This window comes from Myotis brandtii, unplaced genomic scaffold, assembly GCF_000412655.1.
Source record: "Myotis brandtii unplaced genomic scaffold, ASM41265v1 scaffold592, whole genome shotgun sequence".
Classification (NCBI taxonomy): domain Eukaryota; kingdom Metazoa; phylum Chordata; class Mammalia; order Chiroptera; family Vespertilionidae; genus Myotis; species Myotis brandtii.
In genome coordinates this window covers 644799-654196 of record NW_005370232.1, presented here as the reverse complement: position 1 = coordinate 654196, position 9398 = coordinate 644799, and the positions used below count along the sequence as shown (strand labels likewise).

General features: G+C 45.4%; 1 protein-coding gene across 1 annotated transcript in view; it reads left to right on the top strand.

Moving 5' to 3' along the window:
- The window catches only part of MBOAT1 (membrane bound O-acyltransferase domain containing 1), a 101861-nt gene that overhangs the window by 2436 nt on the left and 90027 nt on the right, over window positions 1–9398 (top strand). The gene's annotated exons all lie outside the window — the stretch shown is intronic.

Genomic DNA, 9398 nt, shown 5'->3' with positions numbered 1-9398 from the left:
TTCCCTCTGAGTTTTGAGCATCTGATCGATGCTTCTCTGTCTCTACATCTGTTTTTGTTCATCGGTTTATGTTGTTCATTATAATCCACAAATGAGTGAGAGCATGTGATATTTATCTTTCTCTGACTGACTTATTTCACTTAGCATAATGCTCTCCAGCTCCATCCATGCTATTGCAAATGGTAGGAGTTCCTGTTTAACCTACCCTGCACAGCTAGAGAGAGGAATCCAGCCAGGCCTATGTACGAATAGAGATACACTGAATAGAGATACACTATTAACGGAACCTAGCGGGAGGTGCTAGTATGATGTTAGTAAATGCTTTTTAACTGCACCACCCCCCTCTCTCCAAATATCCTGGGTCTCTGTCATAAGAACGCTATTTTTAGTTTATAAAAAAGAATAAAAGAGCCTCATGATGTTTAAGGATTTCTGGGGTGAACGGAAAGAAGGGTGTGGGCGATGGGTAAGGAGGGAGCACCTGTGAACTCTTCCATCTTAGGACAGCGCTCCACCCTCCAGCATACTCACATCTGAATGCCTCTTGGTGGGAGAAGCACTTGTAGGGCGATGCCCCAACTAGCTCATTTTAGACCCAGGGAGAAATCCCAAACCATGAATAACGTGATTTGAGGCTGTAAGGCAGCTTGAGAGTGTTTCTCCCTCCCACTTTCAAGAGCTTTTTAAGATCTTAGATGTTGGACTGGCCAGGGTGTAATTCCTGCTCTGCCAGCAGACTTCCTGTTTGACCACGGCTGGCACTCTACCCTTTCAGAGTCTCAGTATCCTCATGTGTGAAATGGGAGGTGGCATTAAGACCTACATTTTGCAGTTGAGACATTTTATGTAGATATAAACTTTTTATGTAGATATAAAAGTTAGGAAGGTCCTCGTGTCAAGCACAGTGCTGGCAGGAAACAAAATTCAACTCAGTGGGCTGCAATGAAGAAACTTTAATGAACTACTTAGAGGGGGGGTGTGGGCAGGATTAAGGGAACTGGCAAATGATGTTCAGGTACCAAGACCTGGGAGCTGAAGTGGAAAGTGAAGGAAGTTTGAATGAAAAAACTCTTCTATTATCTTTTTTGATTCTTCCATTTTCCTTATTAATTTGCTGCTGCCCAGTGAGAGCTGGACCTGCCAGGATGGGGTGGGGGGAGCAGCGAGAGAGAACCTCAGCCCTCTCAGCCCTCCACCCCACAGCCCTTGCATTTATTTCCAGTGCTCTTCAGTGGTCAGACCCCACCCAAAGGTGGCTGACCTGGGTCTGCAGGGGCTCCTCCCAGGGCACAGAATGGGGCAGAAAAAGGGAGAGCTAGATCTGGAGGGCAATCCAAGAACAGTCCTTGATAAATGTTTGCTCCTGTTGCTTTGAAGAGTGACTTTTTTAAAAAGTTTTTTTTACAACCTGGGCATGTGCCCTGACTGGAACCGAACCGTGACCTCCTGGTTCATAGGTTGACACTCAACCCAGAGCCATGCTGGCTGGTTGAGAGTGACTCTTTATTGGCCTGTGATATGCTAAAAATGATAAGACTTATACCTCAAGTTACCCAAATTGTTCTTCATATGCCCCTTAAAGACACTGAATTTTCCCCCAGTGACTGTCTTAGCATTTCACATACATTCATCATTTCTGAATTGAATGAACTTCTGAGAACTTCTTGGCTTCTGGGTGTCCCTTTGTCAAGTAGTTTATTTTTATTTTTTTGCAAAAACTGAAATATCTGTTTACCATTCTAGTATGTGAGTGAAAACCTGTTTTACTGTCTTTTTCTGATTCTTCCATTTACCTGTTCTGTTAACTCCTGGGGGAAGGCTGTGTTCACATGTGACCATACTGAGGAAAAAAATCTGTGGTTTTAGTTCCCAGGGACTTTAATTAGTCTGATATCCCCTTAAAGATGTGAAATGTAAAATCAGAGCACTTCAGATCGAGCACAGGAAATGGGTGATGACGTAGGGGCCTCCACAGGTACCTCAGGATGAGCTTGTGGAAAGTTGCATTTCTCAATAGTGAGTCCCTGTCTGTCCAGCAAATACGGAGCTCTGGCAATTAGTAGGATTTTTCAGATAGAAACCTTCCCCTACCCAAGATAAGTCAGGTAACAGCTTTTCTTTCCCATTTCAGGGGACTTGAGGAGTGGAGGATGAGTGTTTTGTTTTACTTCTTGTTTGAATCATCTGCTCAAGTCCTGTCCACTTTGTTTTGGTTGCGGGGTGTGACATGACCTGACTTTGACCAAAGCCTTCTAAGTCTTCAAGATGGACTCAGCTACCAGATGGACGTTGTTAATTTGTATGGTGCATGGTCATGTCCGAGGAGCTGTGAAAGCTGAGAAGCTGTCTCCTCATTTTACGGAATTTCCACTTTGGTGGGTGGGGGTAACTCCCCGGGCCAAGGCTATTTTTACTGACTGGCACTCCCACATTTTGTGTTTGCATAAAGTATCAATTCAGTGTTAAATTAGGGTTATTTGGGTTCGTCTGTTTGTTTACTCCTTCCTTCCTCCCTCCCTTCCTTCCTTCTTTCCTTCCTTCCCAATTTAATCAGCAGAAAAAGGAACAAGGGAAAAATAGATCAGGAAATGATATTGAGATCAAAGCAGCAAAGGTTTAGGACTATCAGCGTAAGCTGGGTGTTACAGTTCAAAAGGCTGGACGAAGGAAGACCAGCTCTGAAAACCTGGTGCTCTGGACTGAGGGCGATACCAGCAGGGAGTTGATAATTTCAGGAATGGGGTAGTAGAGGGTAGGGCTGTGACCACAAGGTTTCTTTACCTGCCTGCAATTTCTAATCACCCACTTGGTTCCCTTGCTCATTCTTGGAAAGCCCAGCCTTCACTTCTTATCTCTGGTTTGCCCTTCCTTAAAAGCTCAGCTCACATTCCACGGTCATTAGTAAATCAATTAAATATTTATTTAACGCTATTAGTGCCAGGTACCTGGCCAGGTTGTAGAACCCAAAGATGAAAAAAGTCAAGATTTTCCCTGTCTGGGAGGAGTTGATATACCAGAGGAGACAAAGGACCCATAGGAGTATACAAGCGCGGTGTACTCACAGGCCTGTGGGGTGCCCATGGAGGTTTGTAGATGGAGGTTTGTAGATGGAGGTTTGTAGATGGAGCCCTGGTGGAACAGAGAAGGGAAAGCCCTAGGTCACATAGGATGCCTGAAGAACTTACTGTTTACCTTTGACATTTAGTAAATGTGACCTGATATTGTTAGTTATCTTGCTGCATTTATATGCTGAATTTCAAACTAATTTAAAGTCTCTTGGAGGTGGAGGTTTTATCCCTTCTTGTATTCCAAGGAAATAATAGGTGCCCAATAAATGTTTATCATTAGTAGCAATATATGCCAATGCTGCTGATGTCTATTATGAAACTTCATTCTATAGAGCCGTATGTTTAAAGTGGACAGGAGATTGGCCTTTATGGGAGGAAGGGTCCTGCACCTAACTTCTCCCCTCCAGCCCCCAATGACACTGCCTCTAGGCCAGCCGTAGGCAAACTACCGCCCGCGGGCCAGATCCGGCCCGTTTGAAATGAATAAAACTAAAAAAAAAAAATTTTTTTGTAATGATGTTTACTTTGAATTTATATTAGTTCACACAAACACTCCATCCATGCTTTTGTTCTGGCCCTTCGGTCCAGTTTAAGAACCCATTGTGGCCCTCGAGTCAAAAAGTTTGCCCACCCCTGCTCTAGGCTGTACCCGTGGGATTCTGACTTCACCCAGGGCTCTCTGTTTGCCCCAGCTCAGGATGTGTATGGCAGGCACGGAAATCACTCTCGCAGAGAGCCACTTTATTTTTCTTTTCTGGCCTCAGTAGTTCCTGCAGAGTCAGATCTCCTCTTCCCTCTTAATTTCCCCTTGACTGTTTGATAATGAAAATGATTAGCTTACAGGAGGAAAATAATTCAGTTAAGGGACAAACAACATGTATTAAGTTTCAACTGTGTTCCAGGAATCCCTGGAGCTGTGCTAGGCTGTGATGATTCAAATATGAATAAAATAGGGCCCATTCTCAAAACACTCATTGTTGGGTCAGGGACACATACATCAACCAGTGTTGCTCCTGTGTGGTACCTGGACCACCACCAGCAGCAGCAGCCTGGAAACTTGTTAGAAATGTACATTCTCTGCCTGGTGCCCCCATCTGCTGCTCTGGGGACGGGCTCAGCCACAGGTGAGGTAATGAGCCCTCCAGTGGGTGCTGATGTGCCAGAAAGTTTGAGAGCCATTGAAGTAGACTAGTGGTTCTCAACCTTGGCTGCACATTAGAATCACCTGGGAATCTTTTTAAAATCCTGATTTCTGGGCCTCATCCTCCGGAAATTCTGTTTCTTTGTTACTAATGTTGTGGCCCCACCCCATAACAAAGTCTTTGTTCCTAATGTTGTGGCCCCACCCCATAACAAAGAAACAGAATTTCCGGAGGATGAGGCCCAGAAATCAGGATTTTAAAAAGATTCCCAGGTGATTCTAATGTGCAGCCAAGGTTGAGAGCCACTGCAGTAGACTGAGAAGTGGGATACAACTTAATCAAACACAGGTGAAAACCATGGGGCCTGGTCATCAAAGAGCATCTCTCAGGTGAGGAGGGGCAGCATTGGGTCTTGAAGGAAGAAGAAAAATTTGTGAGGCGGAGTGATGAGAAAGAACAGCACATGCAGAGGTATGGTGTGTGAAATGCGTGCTTCATTCAAGGAACTGTGAGCCCACTGAAGTGCATGGTGGGCTGCAGTTGTGTGGAGTGCAGGACTCTCGGAGGGAGAGGTAAGCAGGAGTCACCTCACCAGGAAGCTGAAACGCTGCAGACCAGGGGTCGCCAAACTTGCTATAAAGGCTAGATAGTAAATATTTTCGGCTTTGCAGGCCATACAGTCTTCGTCCCAACGACTCAACTCTGCCACGATAGCATGAAAGCAGCCATAGGTAAGGTGTAAATAATTGGGCGTGGCTGTGTTCTCAGGAAACTATGTATGAACCCTGGAATTTGAATTTCATATAATTTTCAGGTGTTGTGGAATTTTCTTCATTCATTTTATTTTAACCGTTTAAAAAATGTAAAACACAATTTTTGTATGCAGGCCACACAAAAACAGGCAGCAGGCTGGATTTGGCCCCAGGGCCAGTTTGCAGACCCTGCTGTAGACTAATTTTTGTTTTTTTTTAAATTTCATGTATGGACTATCGTTCATCAGAATCTCTTGCCATGTGTGTGTTTGGGATCAGTTCCAGGCCTAATGAGTCTGAATATCAGGGTGAAGGGGCTCCCCAGTGAGTCTCTGAAGTTTAGAGCCGCTGCTACCAGTTTTGAGGATGAGTGAAGATGTAAAGTGGTCTTTATGGGCGGGTGGAGAAAGAACTGACCAGAGGCAATTTATGGGTGGCTGCAGGGTCATCAACCTACTGAAAATTCTAGATTTTTAGAGGCACGGATTTGTGTCAATATGTGACTTTTCTCGTTCAGCAGCTCCTTTCAGGAGCAGAAGTAAAACAGGTAGTTGGTGATTTCCAGAGAAGGTTGTTGGAAAGCTAAGGAGTAAGGGTGTTGAAAGATGCTGACAAGTAGTTGGAAGTGATGAAAGTGAGAAGAGAAACATCGAGAGATGGAGGAACTTGGAGGAGCAGGTGCAGCAGAAGTGAGAGAGCTGGGGGCTGGGATGTTGCAGTTGAAGATTATCAGTGAAGCTTTTCTGGGCGATGATGAAAGTCAGGGTGTGGATGTGGGACCTGGGGTACAAGTCAGTTTGGTTTAGTCAAGGAACTGGTGGTTGGACGGATTGTTCTCTTAAACAGTGAAGCTTCCAAGTTGAATTCGGGGATGTGAGGGGGAAAAAGACAACGTAGGACCCCAGCTCCCCAGGATGGTGCAGGTTGATGGATTCTACCGTGTAAGGACCCAAGAGGGTATGACTTGCTCTGCTACCAGGCACTCAGCCAGCTGCTCTGCAGGCTGCAGCTCATTTAACGTAAGGCGTCTGGGTGGGATCTGAGGGGAGGACAGGTCTTGTATAAGGATGATGGAAGAAAAATGGTCCAAAGCAGCAATGAGGAACCTGGAAAAGCAGTGATTTTCTTCTTTCTACTTACCCCACTCACTCCCTCTACTCCCCCCATTGTGGTAAAATGAGAAAGAAAATGCTTTGAGGCAAACAGTTCTCTTGCAAGGCTGAGAGTGGAAGGAGAGAGCTGGGAAGACTGAAGTTTTGGATGGAGCAGAGGGAGGGTGAAGAGCAGGTCAGCAGTGGGAAGGAGGGAAGAGGAGCCATCACGGAGGAGGGGGGAGGAGGAAGTCAGGAGCAGCACATGGCTGCAAGTTGAGAAGTGGAACTTGCTTGCTGGGCATGAGGGTGTGCATGAGTGGGAGGTTCTAGGCAGGTAGGGCCCCAGAGATCTGATAAGACTAGTGACTAACCCTGAGCATTTTGGTCTTTCCTGGGGCCACACAAAAGTGTGGTGGGAGGTTCCTTGTGGTTCTAAAGAGGTTGCTGTTTCAAGGTTGAGGGACATCAAAGGGTAAGGTATGTTCAGGGCAATACTGTGAGGTATAAACCCCCAATTCCACAGACTTAAGAGGACAGGGCTGGTGGAGTTGGGGATCATCCATTAGTTAGCTCTGCACACAAAACTGGAGGTGAGCAGTCTCCATTCTAGGGGACTCTGGGTGGGTCCAGCCTGGCTGGTGTGACAGTCTGGTAGCTTCATGTGACAGTAATTGGGCCGAGAGAGTGGAGGTGTGACCGCTTACTTCCTGGCATTTCAAGGAGAGGCCTCTGGGTCCTGGAGCTTAGCCTTCCCGTTGTAGAATAAGAGCTGCTCTTCAAACTTGGCCTTAGTTTCCCATCTGGCTTAATGATGCCAGAACTTCTGTACTGAATGCTTATGCTGCTAACTGCTCTGCATATGTTATCTATCTCATCCATAGTCATGTGCCATATACCAACTTTTCGGTCAATGACTGTGGTCCCATCCTATATAATAAAAGTATAATATGCTAAGTGTCTGACCACTCGACCAGTTGCTGTGATGCACACTAACCACCAAGATGCAGATACTCCTACTGGTAGGTTAGATTGCTGATGGGGTCCAGCCAATCAGGACTGGGCGAGAGGGCCGGACATGCCCTAGAGCGCTCCCTCGATTCCTCCCCAGCCGGCCGGCCCTGATCGCCCGATCGCCTGCCAGGCTGAGGTACTGGGCGAGAGGGCCGGACATGCCCTGGAGCCCTCCCTCGATTCCTCCCCAGCCGGCCGGCCCTGATCGGCCCGATCGCCTGCCAGGCTGAGGTACCCCACCCATGCACAAATTTGTGCACTGGACCTCTAGTAAGATTATAATGAAGCTGGAAAATTCCTTTGGGCTAATGACTTTGTAGCCATTGTGACTTCAGAGTGTAGTGCATTCCTCAAGGGTTTGTGGTGATGCTGGTGTAAACCAGCCTGCACTACCAGTTGGATGCAGGTATAGTGCATACGAGTAGGTACAGTGCGTACTACTTGATCATGATATAAACAACTGTTACTGGTTTACGTATTTACGACACTATACTTTTTATCGTTAGTTTAAAGTGAACTCTTTTTACTTGTAAAAAAGTTTGCTGTAGCACAGTGTGCTTCATCCATCTCATGTTAATCGCATCTCTTGATTGCATCATTTTTCTTGTGCTTGATTTAATCTCGTGTTGTTTTGCACCATAACATGCGGTACAGGTTTATAGCCTAGGAACAATAGACTGTACCATATAGGCTGAGTGTGTAGTAGGCTATACCGTCCATGCTTGGGTAAGTGCACTCTGTGGTGTGAGCACAATGACAACATCACCTAACGACGCATTTCCCAGAATGGAGCCCTGTCAGTAAGTGGCACAGGGCTGTATTAGCTTATCGAGCACCATATGCCAAACATTGGGCTAGAACGGGATACAGAGATTAGTGAGGATCCGAGCCTTCTGGGAGACAGACCTGTGAACACTTGTTACTACTGTTTTACCGGTAAACTTGGTAATATATGTACTTGATGCTCTAGGGCAGTGGTTCTCAACCTTCTGGCCCTTTAAATACAGTTCCTCATGTTGTGACCCAACCATAAAATTATTTTCGTTGCTACTTCATAACTGTAATGTTGCTACTGTTATGAATCGTAATGTAAATATCTGATATGCAGGATGGTCTTAGGCGACCCCTGTGAAAGGGTCGTTCGACCGCCAAAGGGGTCGCGACCCACAGGTTGAGAACCGCTGCTCTAGGGGCATCTGTGAGGCATAAGCAGGGGACCTGTGCCCATGCCATTGCCCAAGGACATGGCCTCTGCTCCAATGGGCTTGTCCTGAGAGGGTGCCAGGAAGACTTCCTGGGAGCTGCTGCTTTTAAAGGAAAAGGAGAAGGTGGCTGGGTGGTGGCGGGTGAGACAGGCAGAATATTCTAGGAAGAAAGCTGTTTGAACAAAGACACTGAGCCTGGAGAAAAGATGAACGTTCTTTGTGGGTAGTGAATCTTAGTCATCTTGGCATGTTTGGTACAAGGTAGGAACTAAATTAATGTTTGTTGGGTTGAAATAGGATTTTATTTACATTTTTCCCTTGGCATGAATGACTAAGTTAAGATAACATTGGGAGCCAGTTCCTTTTACCAACTGGTTTGGCCTGTTCACTATTTGGAACCTACATTTCAGATTGAATGGTCCTAATTTCCAATTTGAAAGTTAAATCACGGCCCAATTTCTGATAGTTAAATGTTAATCTTGGGCTGTTTAAGTCCTAAGTACTCCATTCCCATTTTCATTTTGTGGAGTTGATGTATATATCACAGGCAATGACATGTGCAGATATTCATATCATTTTTTGGATGAACCGTCTCAGGTTCGTGTGAACAACATGTGGACGTTTCCTTGAGCAGCTGAGAGTCAAGTCACGTGGTGCCATCTACCCAAGTGCTCCTGGGATTGTGCAGCATGGCCTCAGAACTCCACTAATAAAAGTTCATGAAGAGATTACATCTAAGGAGATACAATCTGGAAATGTCTTTTGTAGCAGCAGAAACCAGGATGTGTAATTTAATAACAGTGTTTGGTTGCGTGCTTTTCAGAAGCTTTCTATTTTAAGCAAGCCTTTCAGTAAACAAGAAAAAGGGAAAACTTGCTGCATTCTTATTAATGACAATTTCTTGTGGTTTTGCCAGGACAGCACAAGGAAGGAGAGTAATAAGTGAGAAAAGTAACTTCAAGTAATTTATTCTGGTTAAACACATGCTTTCCTAAAAGACCACTGTCCCTTTGGGCCGGAGAAACATGACTACCTGCCACAGATGAACTCATTAACCCATTTGTAATGTGTTTTTTAATTATCCCAAAACTGTGTACTTGGTAAATATTTACTGACTTCTTTGTAG